Raw genomic sequence first — 21,546 nt, forward strand, 5'->3', positions numbered from 1 at the left:
AATTGTCTTAGTAGAAAAAAGTTTTGAGTATTTAGATTAAAAAAAACATGAGGGATAGGGTAACAATATTTGACAAGAAATGTACTCATTACCTTATATATGTAACTGTAACCCCACTATACATCACCTTCACAATAAAATTACATTGAAAAAAACCAAACCCAAGTAAAATTTAATTTTAGATACATGTATATAGGTATATGTGTTTATATAACTAATTATATACATATATACTACACATATACATATATGTGTATATATGTGTAAAGGTGTATACATATATTTACATATGTGCATATGTTTTTACATATGTGTACATACACATAGACATATATAGAAGACATATATAATGACATATATATGTAAAGATATATATAGACATATATATATATATGCCTTTCAAAAACTAGACCCTAGTAACATTTACTGATGAATTCCTGAATTCCATTTATAGAAAAGAAAGTATTATATACATACAGAAAAAACGGATGGATTGCTTATAATGGAAAATGAATAGATTAGCAGCAGATACCTTTTCTATAATACTGGTTGTAAGACTGAGGAAAATGTTTAAAGATGATTGAATGAGAACAGTATTCCAAGAATCCTATGCCCAGCCACAATATCAATCACCTGTCAAGGTAGAAGAAAGTTATTTTTAGACATCAGAGATGCAGAAAGTTTATAGAAAATATAGATGATTCTTATGTTACACTGCTCCAGACCACAGAAAAAGAGCACAAACTTCAAATCCAATCAATAAAACTAATTAAATCATATAGGATAACCTGCATAGAAGATATACAAAAAGAAACAAAAATAACAACAATAAACTGAATATATGCATAGAGATGTAAAAAGTATACAGAAACATTGGCAAGCTAAAGCCATTATTATATTAAAAATATACTATACTAGGGAAAGTTTTTGAAAGAAATGCAGATACTTCAATACCCAGATGAATACATTTTTGATAAGCTCATGTCCTATGGAATTTTAGCACTATAAATCATAATCTAAAAATAATTTTTGTAAATACAGCCAAAGCTGATGCTAATATTTATATATAGAAAGGCAAATGAACTAGAGCAGCAGAGGAAATTTTTAAAGAAGCATGAAGTTAATTACCTAGCTTGGTTTTAAGATGTTCAGAAATGTTTTCATTATACATTTGTTTTTCTATATTTGCTGTACAATGGTGGGAGGATCCACTGTGACATTTCCATGCATGCATACAATGTGTCCCAGGAAAACCTGCCCCTTCCATCACTCTCCCTCTTCCCCTCACCCACAATTATTATTCACCAAGCTTCACTGTTCTGTTTTCATTCATATACATAAAGCACTTCTATCATATTCATATCTATTTTTATTCACCTGACACAGATAGCTCCCTTCCCCCCACCTAGTAACCACTCCCAACAGAGACTCTTACTTTTCTGTACTTTTTTTGTACAAATGGGCTTCACAATGATATTTGGGGATTTGGATTGTTGTTGTTTTGTTTTGTTTTTTATTTGTTTTGAGGAAGGTCCTGTTGATGTAGTCCAGGCTGATTTTGAACACACAATACTGCTTTATCTCAAGTATGGGATTTTAAGTGTTCATCACCACACCTAATTAAGACTTACTTACAATAAAGCTATGATAATTAAGATAGGAAAATAGAATGAGAGTCCAAAAATAGATGGACACATATATGACCAACTGGTCCTTTAAGAAAGGTACAAAAGGAATTCAAAAGGAAAGATGTTCTTTTCAAAAGATATTTTGTTTTCCTTTCGTCTTGTTTGTTGTATCTGGGAGGGTAAGGGGGACCAAGAAAAGGTGGACTAAGGGTGAACAAATACAACAGTGATACTCAATAGACACTATGTGGTAAATGAACTGTACATCTTGTAGGTGGAGATGGGAGGGAAAAACTGAGAGAGAGTGAGAGAATGAGAGATATGGGTCAAAAAGTATTGTGCTCAGTACCTGATTCATGTAACTGTAACTCCTCTGTATGCCAACTCTATGATAACAATACATTTTTAAAATTACAATTTGACATTCATATGCAAAGCAATGAACCTCACCCTGAACCACACTCCATATACAGAAATTAACTTAACATGGACCATAATTCCAAATGCAATATGTAAACTAAAATCTTTTAGGAGAAATGATAGAAGATCTTCAAAACCTACAGTTAAGGAAGACACTCATAACATGGCACTAGTAGTTGAACATTTTTAAAAAGTAAGGAAAGCTGTCAATAATCATTCATAAAATAAATTTATTATAATGCATAGTATTGTCATTTAGTCATTTGAAATGATTTCTTAATATGTTTATAGTGACAGAAAAGAGGATGTTCATTAGAAATTTGCGGGGATTTTTTTCTTTTACAATTTTCATGCCCTCTTAGTCCAATCAGACTTAAAACTTTTAGAAGAATCAAGTATGGAATTTTATAAACTGCCTTTTTAGTATTTGCTAAACGTGATTTCCACATTCACATCACCTTTCCTTTACATGTTTTATGTCATAAACAATGAAAAAGATTATGAAATAGGAAAGGATTGTCTTATACCACTATTTTTCAGTATTGTTTTGGAGGTCTTCTCTTAAAGCTATAAAACAATCAAGACTAATATTACAGATGTTGAGCCGAGGGCTGGAGGAGTACCTTAGTGACAGAGTGTTTACCTAGGCTGTGTGAGAGAATGAGCTTTGATCCCCAGCTATGCAAAAAGTAAATTTTGAAAAGGAGAGATAAAGAGGTAAAACCGTTTTCACCTGGATTATTTTCTTCAATACTTAGAAAACAAAAGTATCAGGCATGATGATTGGTGGCACATGGTGTTAATTCACCACTTAGCAGGATGAGACAGGAGGATCATGAGTTCAAGTCCAGCCTGTGCTACATAGGTATACGCTGTCTCAAAATCAAAAACAACCTCCCTCCCCCAAAACTGCTGATAAGACTGCTAAAACTAACAACAGAAGTAAATATTGTGTTTATGTAAAATACAGTTTAATGATGGAGTTTTTAACAAGCTGAGTGAAGTACAAACATTTTTTTTTATTTTTTTATTTAAATGTGGACTTCAATAATATTCTGTTAGCTGTCTCTTTCCTGCACCTTTTATTCAGGCAACATCCAATCTTGTGTAGTTAGTAGCAAAATTGTACAGCAATAGATAATTGGTCCATCATTATATTTTAAAAGTTTCTATATGATCCTTACATAGTTTAAAATTTCATTTTAAATTACTATATTCTATACCACAAGGTTTATGTATCATAATGTAATAAAAACATTCCTTCATTTGGGAATATTGAGCTTATGCTTAATGCCTGGCTATTCAAAATAATCCTTCAGTAAACACCTTTAGAATATGACTTAAATTTTAGTTGTTTTCTCAGTATAAACCCCTAAATACACTAAACACTTCAGTATTTCTTCGATGCCTTTTGGTTTCAAATTAATTTCTAAGGTGGTGCTAACTTGCACTGCTCTTAATTACACAGGTAGTGGCTGAAAACTTATTTCCTATAATTCTGATTGGGCAGATTGCTGCAACTATATTGTCTTATTACTTTCATCTTGTTCTTATTTTCTATATAAAGAAATGGGAGATGCTCAGCACCAATAAGGCTTCTAACTCTTGTGCCATGCCAGATACAAATCTTATTCATAAAAGGTCTAGGACACTGGCTGATAATTAAGGGGGCAAGGGGGAGGTCTGGGTATTTTATTACATCCCGAACACAAGAGATTCATGGCTGAGGACCTTTTCCTTTGAGTTTAACCACATTCCATTTGACCAATGTCTAATAATCATTGAAGGATTACTTAGGAGCAAATTAAGGAGCAGTATGTAGAGCAAGGGGTTAAGTGTACTTTTGAGGGGCAAGGGAGGTATGAAAGTGACCTCTAAAAGACATGAAAAGTATGCAAGATAAGTCTCAGGCTAGTGCAAAATGGAGAAAGTAAGTTCACCTTGTTCTCCAGTAGGCAGAGGTCACCAAGAAAGAATGTATGAAGCATCTGCTTCAAATTTCTTTCATTGATCTTTCTGTAGTAGGCTAACTGTTCTAAAAAGGTTTCATCATAGTATTTCACGCATGCATATGCAGCATTTTAATTATATAGACCCCTTCATTTACTTCCACTGTCTCTTTCCCCACTATCCCCTATTATTCAGCAACTTTCTGCGAATTTAGTTCTATGACTTCTTTCTACAAATGCAATATATTTTGGTGTTGTTCACCCACCAAGCCCAAATCCCTAGTCCCACAATTACAGACATATATACCTATGTATGTTTATGTATATGAGAGAAAACATGGGGCCTCTGACCTTCTGAACCTAGCCTACTTTGCTTAAATGATGATCTCTGGTTTTATCCATTTCCCTGCATAATTTCATTCTTCTTTATGACTGAAGAATGCCCTTTGTGCATATGGGGAATCTGAACTGTTTCCATAGGTTGGCTATTGTAAAAAAAAAAAAAAAAACAAGTGTGCAAGTGTCTTTATTGTATCTAGACTTACATTCATTCAGATTTTTCTGTCCAGGATAGACAAAATAATGGGAGGACGGGGCAAATAAAGAGGGTTAAGGAGGATGAATAAGATTTTAAAAAAACCGTGCATGGAATGCAATGAAGCTCACTTAGATTGGTTTGTGCATGGGGGAGAATTAGGGAGGGGGTAAATCTGACTAAGGTACCTTGCATGCATCTATGGACATGTAAAAATGAAGCTCCTTTGTACAACTAATTGATGCTAATAAAAAATTAAGCATTTTAAAAGAGGTCATCATGGAATTACTTGGGAACTTTGAAAAGTAAAAGCAACAGGGCAGACTAGAGAATAAGACTGGAACTGAAGTGCCATTAGGCTGACAGAGACATTCTGTTTTCCTTCAGTATTTCCTAGCCTGAACTCAATGCAACCCAAAACCTGGATAGACACTAGCTCAGAACGGTCAGCTTCAGGAGAAGCTTTCAAGCCTGGCTTTTAGAATAGTAAAGGGGACTTCTAACTCTCCCAGAGAAAGAGTGGGGGGGGGGAATGTTCATCCCTCCTCTCCCCTTACTGCCAACTTTCTCCATTCTCTCATACTCCAGCTTCCAAGCAACCTGGTTCTAATGGTGGCACAAGCCAAACAACAAGGAAGATTTACAGGAGCCTGGAGCTTTGAGGAAGAGACCTTTCCTTACCAGCTGGCAGAGCAGTAATCCCAAATGGGTAAGATGAGCCCTGCTGTTCATTTTCTTTCTCTCCTCCTTGCTGACTGACCCCATATATGGGTACATTTAAGAGGAAGAAGTGGCAGAGGACAATAATTAAAGCACCAAGTTTGTATTTTTTTCAGGAGACCTCAAAAGAGGATCCCTCAGGGAACCAGAAAATACTAAAGAGGTCACAGACAGTGTGGAACTCAGAAAAGCAAACCCATAGGTTAATTATGACTGTTGAGTGAAGTCACAAATTGCCATGCGCAGTCTGACCCTGTACAGCACACAACAGACATGGCCCAATGACCTGTGGATTGACTACCACTCAGAAACAAACAACACTATAAAAGTTTGAAAATGTGTCACAAAACCCAAAGACTAGTCAGAATTTGTAGCTTCAAAAGGTTGATTGCTTGGTACAAAAAAAAATCAATATTATGATTAAAACAAATCCAGAGTTTCATAATGCAAATATTCCAAATGTCAGCATACGTTCCAAAACTCCTTGACATATGAAGAACCAAGAAAAATCACAATTCTTAGTGTAAATCAGTCTATGACAATACCAAAGCAACATACAATTTGGAGTTATGTGACAAAAAACTTTTAGCACTTATTATAAACATGTTCCACCAAGCTTGAGCATTCTTGAAGTAAGTAGGAAAACAAATCTCAGCAAAGAAATGGAAACTAAAAGAAGTACCAAATCTAGATTATGTAACTGAAAAATATAGTAACAAAAAGAGGTGTTTTTATGACTCATTGAATGGAATAAACAGCAAAATGGAAATGATAAAGGAGTCAGTGACCTTCAAAATGGAACAATAGAAATTAAACAAAATCAATGCTTGATAAGAAATGTACTCATTATCTTGCCCGTGTAGTTGTAACTCCTCTGTACAGTATTTTCACAATAAAAATAAATAAATAAATAAAAAGAAATTAAACAAAATATATCACAATTTCAAAAAAAGAAATTATTATCCTTCTCTACAGTATCTTTACAATAAAAATACATAACTAAAAATGAAATTATTAAGAACTGAACTAAACTACAAAGAAGAAATTGAATGAAAAGGAAGAGTGTCTCAAAGAGGGTGCATGAGGGTAGAAAGGCCACTGCAAAAAAAATATTTGGACAAATAATGACTAAAAACATCCTAAATGTGATGGAAGACATGAATCTACACAGTCAAGGGTTTTAATAATCTTGAAGTAGATCATAAAGGAAAGTAACATACTCAAGATACATTTCTAATCAATTTTTCAAAAGCCAGAAACAAAGAGGGCACCTTGAAGGAAACAATAAAAAAAAGCAGCCCATCAGGGACTAAAAATCCTCAATAAGATTAGGTGCTCATTTCTCATGACAATTCATTGGAAACAGAAGATAGGAGAATGGTATATTCAAAATTCTGGGGGAGGATGAGGGAGACAGAAGTCTGCCAATTATTCTACATCCAGCAAATCTAGTTTTAAAAAGTGTAAGAAATTTAATATTCTTAAGATAAAATATGAGAGAAGTCATCCCAACAGACCTGCCCAAAAGGAAATACTAGAGAGAGTTTGCCAACAAAAGGAAACTTAATAAGTTAAAGCCATACAAAGAAATAAGACCATTAGGTGATTACGTGGATGAATATAAACCCAATTATATTAATTTTTGGAAGACTATAAGTTTATCTTCACAGACAATATAAATTTGTCACTTGTGATCATAACAATAGAAAGGGGGAGGAACAGCACTATATGAGCAGATTTGTGTACTATTGAAGCTAAGTTGGTACAGATTCAAATTCATTTTTTATCAATTTAAAATCTCAACTGGAAATCTAATAAAATATCCTTTTTAACCTAAAATTTGTTTTTATTGGTGTACATTAATTGCACACCATAAGGGTTTTATTGTAGCAATGTACTTTGGTCATATTCATTCCTTCATGGCTATTTCATTCATCTACTCCCATCAACCTGTCTAAAAGTCCTCCTTTCATTTTCTTATTATTATCTGTGAGTAGTTGTACAAAGGAGATGCCATTTAACAGGGCAGCTTATGAATATATCTCAATCGATATTACCTCTTTCAACATTCTTACCTATCCCTCCCCTGCCTACCCCTTCCCTCACTTTTCTTTTTTTTTTTTTTGCTTTTTTATATGTTTTTTATTGTAAAAATATTGTACAGAGGGGTTACAGTTACATGAGCAAGGTAATGCGTACATTTCCTATCAAGCATTGTTACCTCCTCCTTTGTTTTTCCCCTACCATCCCTTCCCTCCCACCTCCACAGCTATACTCCCTTCCCCCCACCCCCCTCACCTAAATTGTAAAGTTCTTTTTTCAACATAGTGTTTTGTGCATTTCATTGTTGCAATGGGTCCACCTGTATCCCTATTTAAACAATTTGTTTTTTTCCCTTCCCCCATTGCAAAATGAGATGTACAAGACATTATGTCAAAAACGAACTTTACAACTCTGGCAGGTGGGGGGGGGTGAGTGAGGGGGGGGAGTGAGGGGGGGAGTGAGGGGGGGAGTGAGGGGGGAAGTGGGGGAGGAAGTGGGGAAAGGAGATGGGAAGGGATGGGAAAGGGAAACAAAAGAGGAGGCTACAATGCTTGATAAGAAATGTACTCATTACCTTGCTCATGTAATTGTAACCCCTCTGTACAGTATTTTCACAATTAAAAAAATGGTGCAGGGCACTAGCATCAAAGACAGGGAAAACAAGGGTTCTACCATGGGGGAGGGACATACAAAGCAACAAAGAAATATCTTATAAATATGTTAGAAACAATCACAAGAAAGAAAAAACATTTGAGTCCTTATCTTGGGGTTCATTTCACCTAACATCAACTTATCTGACCATTTCTGCCTGTCTCAGACATATACTAGTTATTGTAAATAAGGGAAACCATGGGACCTATGTTTCTTAATATACTTAATATAATTTTTTTCCAATTCTTTCCACTTCCTAAAAAATGGGGCGATGTTATTCTTTCTGATGGAGGCATAGAGAATTCCATTGTGTGTGGGTGTGTGTGTGTGTGTATCACAGTTTCTTGACTTTTCTTAATTTATAGTATATACATTAGCTTATAAACTTATAAATAATACATGGGATGGTATACAAGTATTACAAATGTATACAAATGATAAATTTAAGAAAATGGAAAACCTCCCATGCTCCTGGATTGGAAGCATTAACAACGTGAAAATGGTAATACTGCCAAAAGCTATTTACAAATTCAATGTACTACCAATTTAAATGCAAACAACATTCTTCAATGATACAGAAGAGGCAATCTAAAAATTCATATGGAGAAACAGAAGACCCCGAACAATGAAAACAAGCCTTAACAGTAAGAACAATGTTGGGAAATATCAATACTAAACTTCAAACTCTGTTATAAAGTCATAGTTATAAAAACCGCTTGGTATTGGCACATGATCAGGCCTGAGGACCAATGGAATAGAATCGAAGACCCAGAAGTGAAACCACAGACCTATGACCACCTAATCTTTGATAAGGGAGCCAAAACACAGTATGGAATAAAGAACAGCTTCTTCAACAAATGGCGCTGGCAGAATTGGCCATACACATGCAGAAAACTTGTTAGCTCATATTCTTGGCGATTGAAAGTTCAAGACTGGGGGTCTTACCTGTTTGACCTCACCAAGATGGTATCACCATGGTGGGAGCATTGCAAAAAATCAAGTGGTGACAAGATGGCAAAGAAGTTTTTCTCTTTTATTAACAACTCACTCATGGGAACTAACAGAGGTCCTATAAGAACTGCAATAATCTCTTTAAAGGGCAGTGCCCATGACATAATTACCTTGCATATGACTCTAAAGTTTCTACCATTTCTCAACATTGCCACAGTTGAAATCAAGTTTTCAGCACATGAGCCTTTGTGAACTAAATTCATATGCAAAACAAAGCAGATGAGTAACAAGGACTTTCACCACTGCTATGCAATATTGTACTAAAAATTCTAGCCAGAGCAAGGGGCAAGAAAAATAAATAGCAGTCAAATTGGAAATGTGTTTTTCTCTTAGATATTTTGTTTACCAACAACATTTTAATTGCATTTGTATTCCATGTTAAAAAAAGAAGAAAAGAAATAGCAGGCCTCTAAATTGGAAAGGAAAAATATCCAACTATCTTCATTTATAGTACTTTTATGATCCTATGTATAAGATATCCTACAAGATAAGTAAAACTTTAAGCTGATAAGTGAATTCAACAAAGTTACAGCATACAAGTTGATAGATAAAAATCAGTTCTACCTCTATACTATTCGAGACCAAGCCAATCCAGAAAACAATCTCATTCACAATTGCATTAAAAGAACAAAATTCTTAGGAATAAGTTTAACCAAAGAGACTCAAGACTTGTGCATTAAAACCTATAAATTATTGCTGAATGAATTAAAGATGTAAATAAACAACTACAGCTTGCATTCACAAATTAGAAGATTTAATAGTGCTAAGATGGTGATACTCCCCAAAGCTAACCAGAAAGGTAATATCATCCTTATGGAAATTTCAACAAGCATTTTGCAAAACTGAAAAATCTGATCCTAAAACAGTAATTTCAAAAGACTCAGAATCTTAAAAAGAAAGAGAAAAGCGAAAAAAGGAAAGGAAAAAAAAACAGTTGAAAATACACATTTCCAATTTGACTGCTATTTATTTTTCTTTCCCCTTGCTCTGGCTAGAATTTTTAGTACAATATTGCGTAACAGTGGTGAAAGTCCTTGTTACTCATTTGCTCTTACCTTTCAGTTTCAAAAGTTCCTACAGATCTAAGCTGATCAAAAGAGTCTGATACTGATATAGGAACAAATATATTAATCAGTGGAGTAGAATTCTGAGTCCAGAAATGAATCTATCTATGGTCACACAATTTTTGACAAGGATGCTATGAGTATTCAGTGGGGGAAAATAGTCTTTAACAAGTGGTTCTGGAAACAACTGAGTGTCCATGTGTAAAAGAATGGAATTGGACACTTAACTCATGTCACATATAAAAGTTAACTCCTTGGGTCAATGACCTAAGTGCAAGAGACAGAGGTAAAAACAAACAAACAAAAAAAAACTCCTAGAAGAAAATGTGGGGATAAATTTTATGATCTTGGATTTGCCAAAGGTTTCTTAAATTCTACACCAAACTAATAGATAACAAAATTAAATAATAGATGTATTGGATTTCATCAAAATTAAAAACTTGTACATCAAAGGACATTTCAAGAGAATATAAAAACAACCCACAGAATGGGAAAAAAAATTTGCAAATTAGATCAGGACTTCCATCGGAACCTATAAAGAACTCTACAACTGGGAAGCAAATACACAAACAACCCAATTAAAAATAGACAGAGTATGTATATATTTCTCCAAAGCTATGCAAATGGACAACACATACATGGAAAATACACTCAACATTATTACTTATTAGAGAAATGCAGATCAAAATCACAATAATATGCCACTGCTCACTTCTTATGGTTATGACCCAAAAGTCAAATAATAACTATATGTGAGGATGGAGAGGATTGGAACACTCCATTCAGTTGGTAGGAATGTAAAATGGTGCAAACTTCATATGGTTTCACTTATAGATTGTTCTGATTAGAGAAACCTAGGAGGCACAAAGTAAGTTGGTTGCCTAGAGGGCTAGTGATGGAAGGAATTGAGAAGTTGGAGCCAAATGCTACATGATTTTGTGTGTGGGGTGTGTGTGTGTGTGTGTGTGTGCGCGCGCGCACGTGCACAATGTGTGCACACGTGTGCATGCATGTTTATATGCTGTGGCTTAAACTCAGGTCCTAGGTTCTGTCCCTTAGCTTTTTTGTTCAAGGCTAGCAGTCTAACACTTGAGGCAAACCTCCACTTCTGGATTTTTGGTAGTTATGTGGAAATACATCTCATATGCTTCCTGCTCAGACTGGCTTTAAAAACTCAATGTTCATAGCTCAGCCTCCCGAATAGCTAGGATTACAGGTGTGAGCCACCAGCACCCAACTAGAGGATTTTTTTAATTAAGTGATGAACTGCTCTAAAACTTCGGATTCTTATAAATATCTATAAATAAATATACTAAGAAGTCTAGAGTTCATATACTTTAAATGGGCAAGTTGCATGACATGTAAATTGTATCTCTTTTCTGAAAATTGCTGATAACATTAAATGTAAACAAGGATATGGTACACAAATGCAAGGAAGAATATGAGATGGTTCTGCTGTTCTAGAACAGTTTGCCAGTTCTGCATGTAATTAAACTTCATATTTGACCCAGCAACTCCGTCTTGTTTGCCCCGAAGTAATGAAATATATGTCAACACAAAATCATGTACTCCTCTAGTTACTATAGATAAAATGTACCTTAAAGTTTATATAATTTCTTTTCATAATCCCCAAAACTGAAATCAAGTCAATTCTGTGGATCGATAGATAGGCAAAATGGTATGTCCATATAATGAAACACTAATTCATCAGATAAGAACTTTTTAAATTAGCACTTAGTTAGTTCAACATTAAAATCACTATGGTGGTCTCAAAAGCTTGCCCAATGGATGATTTCACTTATTTGATATTCACAAAAATACAGAACTAGTGATGAAGAACAAATAGATCAGTGGTTGGCAAGGGTTGGAGCAGAAGGAGGATACAACTATAAAAGGGCTGAATGAAGAACTTTGGGGAAATAGTAAAGCTGTTTTCATACTGATCATGGTGGTAGGTATACCAAAACTATACTAGACCACTTGGATAACCCCAAGCAAGTAACAGTACCCAACTAAGATTATCCATCAAATTTACCCAAGAAGAAAGAGATGGAAAGATGACTGAAAGGGTCTAGATAAACAGAAAACATTCAGCTGACCTGCAGTTTTATGGTTTGAAGTAGCTTGTTACTAAGCACTAGTTTACTGTGACATATGGTGTGTACCAGGAAGAGATGATCCCTGAAGTAAAAGAGGCCTCCCAAGAAAAGAAAGCAACTATAAGTAGCCTTCTTAAGCATCCCATCTCTTCTAGAGGGAAGGAAGAAGTCATCCAAGAGACTCTAGCTCTTAAATGTACTGTCTGTTACTTACCTAGTAACATCATGTTTGACTGAAAATATTTACTCATGAATTGCTAACTTATTTCATCCACCTCCATTTCTGCAGACATTCCTACATGTTTAATTTTATAGAGGAGGGAGTCACTGAGATAAAATGTGGGAATTGCAGTCGTTTTAGAGATTCATGGGGTAACAAAGCAGGATTGAGAACAAAAAGTCAAACTATCAGGCAGATCCAACAAAGCTTTGGAAAACTTGACTTTGAATGCTGGAATAAATGCTACCCTCAGAGTTGCTCTGTATCTGGTCAAAATTGTCAGGCCTTTATATCCTCACCTCATGCTGTCACTTGACACAGGCCATCTCTGAAAAAAGTTTGCCTGGAAGGAAGTAGCTCCTATCTAATGGCTGATGATCACTTCCTGGACATAGTCCCTACAGTTGGGAACAAGCCTTTTCCCAAGGGGGACCTATGCATTTCCATTTCTACCATAGATATGAATAGCTTACCAACCATAATGGGTCCCTAATCATAGTTCATAGCCAAGGGTCTAAAGACAAATGCCATCATTTGTCTAATCAACCAATATTTCTGGGTATTCTTGGTATTGCATGTATTAATAGAGACCATTTCCTTATTCTCAAACAGTTTAAAACCTACAGGAGTAGACATATCCATATTCCTTTTATAATGACAAAATGAAATTACTGCTAACTGGAAGCAATGGAGCAGATGATATTCAAAAAGAAGAAATTAAAAATGCATGGCAGAGTAAATATTTTAATACTGAACAAAGGGTATAGCTATTAAAGAGGTTTTCATTCAGAGGAGGATTTGAGTGATCAGGGGGCTTGGGTAGACCCTGAAGGATAAAGAGAATGTGGGTGCTGGGGTTAGAGAATGATACTCTGGTGATAAAAGCAGATTTCATGAAGTCAGCAGTCAGGCAAGAGCCTGAATCTCTGCAGTAATCCTCAGTCCAGCTTACTCAGTCTCTCCTGAGGTTCCTGCATCTTCTGAACTGCATTCCCTAGAAGGCAGAGCCAGAGCTGTCCCTAGTGTCTTTCATGCCATGACTTTTCATGGTGCATTTTCACCTGAGAGAACCACATTGAACGTAATAAGCAAGGAGCGGTCAGTAGGGCTCCCCCCAACTGTCTCAGACTGAGTGTTGTCAAGGCAAGGGAAGGACAGTGTTTCTCTCTCTCTTAGTGGTTTCCCTTGAAAAAAAGGAAGGGAGGGAGGAAGGAAGGAAGGGAGGGAGGAAGGAAGGAAGGAAGGAAGGAAGGAAGGAAGGGAGGAAGGAAGGAAGGATTTTTTTCTCCATTATCTACTGGAAGTGAAAATGACTGGTCTCTTTTCTCAAATACTTGAGCATCCTATCTGGGTTCCAACAGACAAGCATCTTGTGGTCAAGAGATCAAAGGAAGAGATGCAGACTTTGAGATCACAGCCATCTCTAGAAGACACCAACACAGCTGGGAGCCATTAGAATGATCAAGACCTGCCATCCTATCAGCCAGAAGCATCATCAGGAGCTCCCCAAGGACACCTTAGAGCTCAGAGCTGGAAGTCTGGGAGGTAGGAACCTTCTCGCACACACTTGCATTTACCCTCACCACCAAGACAACCATACCCCATGACTCCAAAGGCACCATTGTACTCCAGGAGGAGCTGATGATACAAATTGAGCCCTGTATGTGGGGAATAAGAGAAACTGGTCAAAACAAGGTTACGCATTAGGGACCATTAGCTTCACTGTCCCACAGGAGGAAACCAAGCTGATATGAAGGCCTTGACCCTGCTGATAGACAGACAGACAGACAAACGGACGGACAGATAGACGACAGACAGACAGACAGACAGACAGACAGACAGACAGACAGACAGACAGACAGACAGACAGACAGACAGACAGACAGATAGATAGATAGATAGATAGATAGATAGATAGATAGATAGATAGATAGATAGATAGATATGGTGAGTATTCGGGGACTGAATTATTCATCTAACTTCAAAACCAGACTCTCAAACTGGCATAAACTCTCTCAACCCCTTCCCACATCATGAGGCAGGATGAAGTTTCAGAAGAACAGCAAGAGCTGAGGATGCCCCTGCCCCCACTCTAGGGAGAAGGGAAGTCATGGAGGCAGACTCCATGCTAAATGAGCAAGGGGTAATCAAGATGAAATGCATGAACCTAAAATGGCCAAAGCCAGCACAGTAAAACCAGCCAACCTCAGCCTTGGTAAGAGCAGAATTGCATTTGGAAATACGATATTCTAAACATTATAAATCCAGGCTTAATACAGGCTTGTGTTTGGTATCAAGCCTATTACCTATTGGAACTTTCCCAGGGTAGTGCCTATGAGCTTTAAAAAGAAGCCCAGTGATTAGAGGAATTAGTCAAAATGACTTGCTCAAGAGCTATTTAATTGCCTGTTTTATGCAGGATATAACCACGACAGGAAACATCTTTATGATTTTATGTAACAGAGAAACTGAGCACAATTAGAAGGTGCCTGAGCCAGGTTCTCTCAGGATAACCCACTTAATGCCTTCCGTATTTAATCCTTTCTCTTTCAGGACCGATGCTGCCCATTGCTATTAACCCAAATGGTGCGCTAAACAAAATATTCCTCTACTATACCTGTCACCTCTGAAACATTATCTTGCCCCTTGAATGGAGTTTACATAAACCTTTGGAAGTAGGAAAGCCTGGTGGATGATAAGTTTCCAGAGACCTCAGAGGATAAGCAGGTAACAGGTCCATTCAGGGTGCCAATGTTTCATTCCATGAACATCATTTAATCCTCATGTGTATCACCATTTCTTTCAATGGGGGGAGGAGGATCAATGTTTGTGGGGTATGTGGTACAGGGGAGCTGAACTCAGGGACTCGCTTGCTTACGCATGCACTTAACCACTTGAGCCATACTCTTTGCCCTTCTTTGTTTCAATTATTATTTTTTTTATTCAGTGGTTGTACAAAGAGGTTAAAATTCCATGTCAGGTAATGAGTACAGTGCATCCTGATCAGTGCCACCCCTTCCAGTGTTTTCCCTCATCTCCCCCTTGCTTTATTTGCAAATAGGTATTGTATTTATTCCCCTGACAATCCTGGGCCTTCACCCACCTATTTACATTTCCTACATAGCTGCGTTGATGGGTACACACCATCACACCCAGCTTTGATAGAGATGTGGTCTCACAAAGTTTTTATTTGGACTAGTCTTGGACTGTGAGCCTCCTGATCTCCCCCTCCCAAGTAGCTTGGATTATAGGTGTGAGCTGCCTGGCTTTTCATCTATTTCATCTATTGTTGTTGTTGTTGTTGCTGCTGCTGCTGCTGCTGCTGCTGCTGCTGCTGCTGCTGCTGCTGTTCTTTCTCCCTGAGGAGCTTACCAAGCAGTGGCTATTAGAGTGTGGAGGTGGGCTGCAGAGAACCCAGACATCAGCAGGAACTCTCTGGACATGCCCCGCTTCTGTCAACACTGGTATCTTGCTCTGAGTGTCCCCTGCCTGGCTCTCATCATTGCTACCTTCCCCTATGGTTTGGGTTGCTGTCTCCTATGGTCCATGTCTTCCTCAGTGGGGCTACTTTTACATCTTCAGGCCTCTCAGGGGCCAGAAGGTTCTAGGAGCCTTGCAAGGTTATCTTAGGACCCTTGCTTGACCAACCTGACAGATCCAGAGCCTGAAATACACTAGGACAGGATTGCTCCCACCTGGCTAACCTGCTGGGCTTCTCCTGTCCCCAGGCTTCCAACCTCTTCCTGGTCTTCAAAGTTGATTTTGAAACTCAAGCCCTAGACTTGACTCCTACTATTCTCTCTAACATTTCTGCTGGAGTAGGGAGGGGGGAGTATAAGTCAGAAAGGTATGCCCCTGTTGATCTCAGTGGGAGCATCCCTCCCCAGAGTCCCATTATCTGTCTTCTTGACAGTCTTTGTATTATCTTTCTGAACAATACCGCACCCTCTCCAGGAACCAAATGCTATTGATTAAATACTTTGCCAACACCAAAATTAAATTCTTTAGCTACAGTTCATTTAATTCCTCACAACAGACCATGTGGTACTAGTATTTCCATTTTCCAGTTGAGAAAAGCGAGACACAGATCAATCATGTAGCTTTCCAAGTTCCCATAGCACTTAAGTAGTAAGGGAACTCAAGCTCTAGTGTTTTCTTGAGATTTTAAACTCAAGAGCTTACACTTGTCTGATACTTTAGCTACATCTCCATCCTCTTTTTCCTCAAGTTACTTTCCAAGTAAGGTCTCATGTTTTTGCCCAGGGCAGGCTTCAGACTGAAACCATCCTAACTTCATCTCCCATGTAGCTGAGATTATAGGTGTGTGCCACCATGCCTGGTTTGTTCTTTGGGATATCTATATCTGTGTGTGTGTGTGTGTGTGAGAGAGAGAGAGAGAGAGAGAGAGAGAGAGAGAGAGAGAGAGACAGAGACAGAGACAGAGACAGAGACAGAGACAGACAGACAGAGAGACAGAGAGACAGACAGTGAGACAGAGACAGAGAGAGAGAGAGAGAGAGAGAGAGAGAGAGAGAGAGAGAGAGAGAGAGAGAGAGAGAGAGAGAGAGAGAGAGAACTATTATTTTGCCCAGGATGGGCTCTAACTACAATACGCTGTCTCTACCTCCCAAGTAGTTGGGATTACAGACATGGACCACCTCTGCCCAACCCCATCTTGCCTTGTTTTATTGTTTTATTTGGTTTTTTTGGGGGGGGGGGGTCAGTCATGGAGCTTGAACTCTGGGCCTGGGCACTGTCCCTCAGCTCTTAAGCTCAAGGCTAGCACTCTACCACTTGAGCCACAGCGACACTTCCGGCTTTTTTCTTTTTTGCTTATGTGGTGCTGAGGAATCAAACCCAGGGCCTCATGCATGCAAGGCAAGCACTCTACCATTTGAGCAGAGTGCCACTTCCGGTTTTCTGGTGGTTTATTGGAGATAAGAGTCTCATGGACTTCCTGGCTGGGCTAGCTTTGAACCATGATCCTCAGATCTCAGCCTCCTGATTAGCTAGGATTATAGGCATGAGCCACTGGTGCCCAGCTTGCCTTGTTTTTTAATGGACACATTGGTCACATTGGTTCTGCTGCCTCACACAACACACTTCTTTAGCCAAATCCCACACTCAGCTGGCCTGGATTGGCTTGGCTCATCTATGTGTGCCTGTGACGGGTGCCAGCTACTTTCCCAGGTCCTCTATCAGTCAGGCATGCATTTCCTGGCTGGCAGCTCCCACCTTGTGCTTCTCCTCTCACACGTCACCTCTCACCCACAACCTATAGGAAATCTGTATCTGGTTGAGTTGGGAAGACAGAAAACCCAGCCTCTGCTTCCCTTGGAACAGCCAAGAGATCCCTCCCAGAAGACTGGCCAAAGCCTGAGATGACTATATAAGGAGGATGCTTCAATTATACTTCTTCTGCCAAGACTACCAGTGCCAGGTACTGCCCTGGAAGCACAATCCTTCCCAGAGCTGTGTCCTGGCTACCACTTGAAGACAGAGATGTTTAAAACTGAGGGTTCTTCTTTACAGATGTCTAGGCAGTGGGATTTCTGGCCTCCATCCTGGATCTGGGGCAAGGTCCCATCTGCCTGCCATTGCTAAGATCCTGCATAGCCCAAGGGATGCTTCTGGAGACTATGGCTTCAGCATCTCAAGATCCAATACACAGCCTGCCCTTCTGCTCTCCTAGGCAGCAGGCAGCCCCAGCAATAGGCTTGTTCTACTCTTGAATCTGAAATAAATCCCTAAGGGCAGCAGCCTGATAGTTTGAGAGCAAGGAGTAGGGAAAGAGAATCAGATGCCTCACCTCAAACACAGGGATGCAGGGACCATGAGCCCACTGGCCCCAAAGATCTGTATATGGGAGTTGAGACTGTCACAGACAAGCTGTATGAACTTGGGACCCTGCCCTGTCTGCCCTGGGCACACTGTTTCTTGTGAATGAGAGATCCCAAGGGCTGCATGTACCCCAGGAGGTTCCTCTGCAAGGGCAAGGGGACATTCAAGGCAATTCCCCTTCCCTCCTTTCCAACTTGTAGGCCTAAGTTAGGAAAGTAAGCACAGTGGATAAGAGATCTGTCCCAGGGACTCTGGTCCCAGACTGTCATAGATAAGCTGAAAGACATGACCCTTGGCAGCTCCAGGAACTCCAAAGGGAAATGTGTACTGCACAATGGAAAATATTATTCAGGAGAGGCTTTAAATAGTCGATGGGACTGGACGGTGGCCCAAGAAAGCTGTCAGAGCAGCTAACTCCCAAGTATAGGGGCTTAAGAAGGATGCTGAGTGACTGGGGTCCTCATGTTCAGGGCCCTGGTCAGGGACATCTGCTTTCATGCTAAGCTTCCTGAGAAAGCACAGGAGTTCTCCACATCCCATATACTCAGCTGCACCAGGAGAACAACCACAAGCCGTATGCTACCTCTCTATCTTAAGAATGATATTGCACCATTTGAACAGAAATGGAAAGACCTGGAGAAAGTTATGTTCAATGAAGTAAATCTGGCCCAGAAAGACAAAGGATGTATGTTTTCCCTTATATATGGAAGCTAGATTTAGCTTATAAGTAAATACATGGGGTGGTATGCAAGTGTATACAAATGTATTAACTGAAATATGGCAGATTCAATGGTAGCTTCAAGGGAGAATTCAAATAGTGTGATTCCTTAGAAACCCAAAATCAAAGTTCAGCAAAATAAAACACCAGAAAGTAGGTTCTCATAAAGGGTGGGTAAGGCAAGGGTAAAGGGGTAGATGAATGAAGAGGTAAAGATGGGGAGAAGGCAGCCCAAACTCAACGTAAACCCTACAAAATTAAGATGAGTGAAGAAAGGGGTGAGTAGGGGAAGGATGTGTAAAAATGTTGAAAAGGGTGACGCTGATGAAGGTATATTGTATTCATACACTGCTTTTTCTAAATGGCAATCCCTTTGTACAACTACTTAAATAACAATAATAATTAAATAGTTTAAAAAAGTACATAACAAGTTAAAAAAAAGATATTTAGAGTGTATATAATCCTTTACTCTGGAACTTTTTTTTCTTCTTTCTTTTTTTCCAGTCCTGGGGCTTGAACTCAGGGCCTGGGCTCTGTCTCTGAGCCTCTTTGTGCTCAAATCTAGCACTCTACCACTTGAGCCACAGAATCACTTCCAATTTTTTCTGTTTATAGGTACTGAGGAATTGAACCCAGGGCTTCATGCATACTAGGCAAGCACTCTGCCACTAAGCCACATTCCCAGCCCTACTCTGGAACTTCTGAATGAATGTATACCTGTAGTTATGCCTGTTAACATAATCATTTATCTTTCAAAACTGTAACTTATTATCATGTGCAGATGTAGCAAAATGAAAGTGAAGTGAAACAAAAGTAATAAAGAGAAAGACAGACAGAGAGAGAGACAGAGAGAGAGAGAGAGAGAGAGAGAGAGAGAGAGAGAGAGAGAGAGAGAGAGAGATTGGGGGCAGGGAAGGAAGGAAACAGCAGTTCTGCAGGGCGAGGTGCATCCAAATCACCTTGAACACTTGTTAGACTTCAGCTCCAGGGTCACTGTCTAGGGTTCCTTATTCATCAAGATTGGGTGGGGCACAAGAATCTGCATTTCTTTTCTTTTTTTTTGGCATTTCTAAAGTTCCTTATTTTAAGGACATCATTATTCTGTTTAGCATGGCAATTTAGAGATTTTTCCAGGCTTTCAATAACTTAATTGGTGACAATCATAGATATGACATATTTCTGGTAAAAAAAAAAATACAGCATTAAATTAATGGGCAAATATCATACTATTTACAAACATAAACTTCAATCAGGCAGAACTAGAGGCAAGAAAGCCCAGTTTTCAACTTGTGATTTCAATGCTTGTTTTTCTTGTATTAACACTTCATGAAAGAGCTAATGGTACTGTGTTTTCTTTCTTAATCCTACCTGACTTTATCTTGCCTCTAGTTCTGCCTGATTGGACTTCGTGTTTATAAAGAATCTACATTTCTAACCAGTTCTGGGAGCACAATGTAGAAATCACTTCTCTGGGCTAGTGATAGCCAATATCCAGGCCATACTTCAGACAATTAAATAAGGCTCTGTGGGGTTGAGACATTTTTAAAGCTCTTCAGGTGGTTCTAATGTGAAGCCAAGGGTCCACTGTTTCAAGGAGTTGAAATAGTATATGGAGAAACACCAGGGAAGAGCAACAGACCAGAACGACAGGGAACAAGATCATCGGTGGCATTGATGTTTCCAGATACCTCTGGAGTCCCAGCTAGGAATGGCTCTGCTGAGCTGCTCTCTCAGTCAAGCTTGGTCAGCACAGGCTGCTCTCAGATAACATCAGCACCCTTATTGCTTATGATGGTCTAGGGACCAGCAGTGGGCAACAGGAGCTTCTGATAACTGCAGAAGTTCAGGCTCCACCCCAGAACCTGCAAGTCCAAATCTATACTGGAATAGGTCCCAAGACTCTAAATATACATTCTGTAGTCTGAGAAGCACTGATCTGTGGATTAGGTGACATCTTCTAACTTGTGAGAAGGGGTGGAACCAAATCCTACTCAAGCCAGGCACTGGTGGCTCATACCTATAATCCTAGCCAATCAGGAGGCTGAGATCTGAGGATCACAGTTCAAAGCCACCCAGGACAGGAAAGTCTGTGAGACTCCTATCTCCATTACCAAAAAAGCTGGAAGTGGCACTGTGGCTCAAGTGCTAGAGCACTAGCCGTGAGCAAAAGAAGCCCAGGGACATGCCCAGGCCCTGACACACCGCACACACACACACACACACACACACACACACACACACACACACACACACACACACACACACACACACACACACACACACCATTCAAACCAAAGTTATCCTAAGAGAGTGTTTCATCAGCACCCTAGAGCTAGGGAGTCAGAAAGGCCTGGGTATTCTAGATTGAGAGAGAGAGAGAGAGAGACAGACAGACAGACAGACAGACAGACAGACAGACAGACAGACAGAAAGACAGATATCCCATCTCATTTCAGTCAGAATGGCTATCATCAAAACACAAATGCTGATGAGGCTGTGGGGAAAAGGAATGTGTGTGTGTGTGTGTGTGTGTGTGTGTGTGTGTGTGTGTGTGTGTGTGTGTGTGTGTGTGTGTGTGTGTGTGTGTGTGTGTGTTCAAAACTCCCAGGAAAACCTATAATTTGCCAAAACAATGTTTATTTCTCTT

The 21,546-nt window shown here is 38.9% G+C and overlaps 1 protein-coding gene across 1 annotated transcript in view; it reads right to left on the reverse strand.

Moving 5' to 3' along the window:
• Positions 1-21,546, reverse strand: part of Slc24a3 (solute carrier family 24 member 3) — a 735,644-nt gene that overhangs the window by 556,843 nt on the left and 157,255 nt on the right. The gene's annotated exons all lie outside the window — the stretch shown is intronic.

This window comes from Dipodomys merriami, unplaced genomic scaffold, assembly GCF_024711535.1.
Source record: "Dipodomys merriami isolate MVZ:Mamm:240054 unplaced genomic scaffold, mDipMer1.0.p SCAF_7, whole genome shotgun sequence".
NCBI classification, from domain to species: Eukaryota; Metazoa; Chordata; class Mammalia; order Rodentia; family Heteromyidae; genus Dipodomys; species Dipodomys merriami.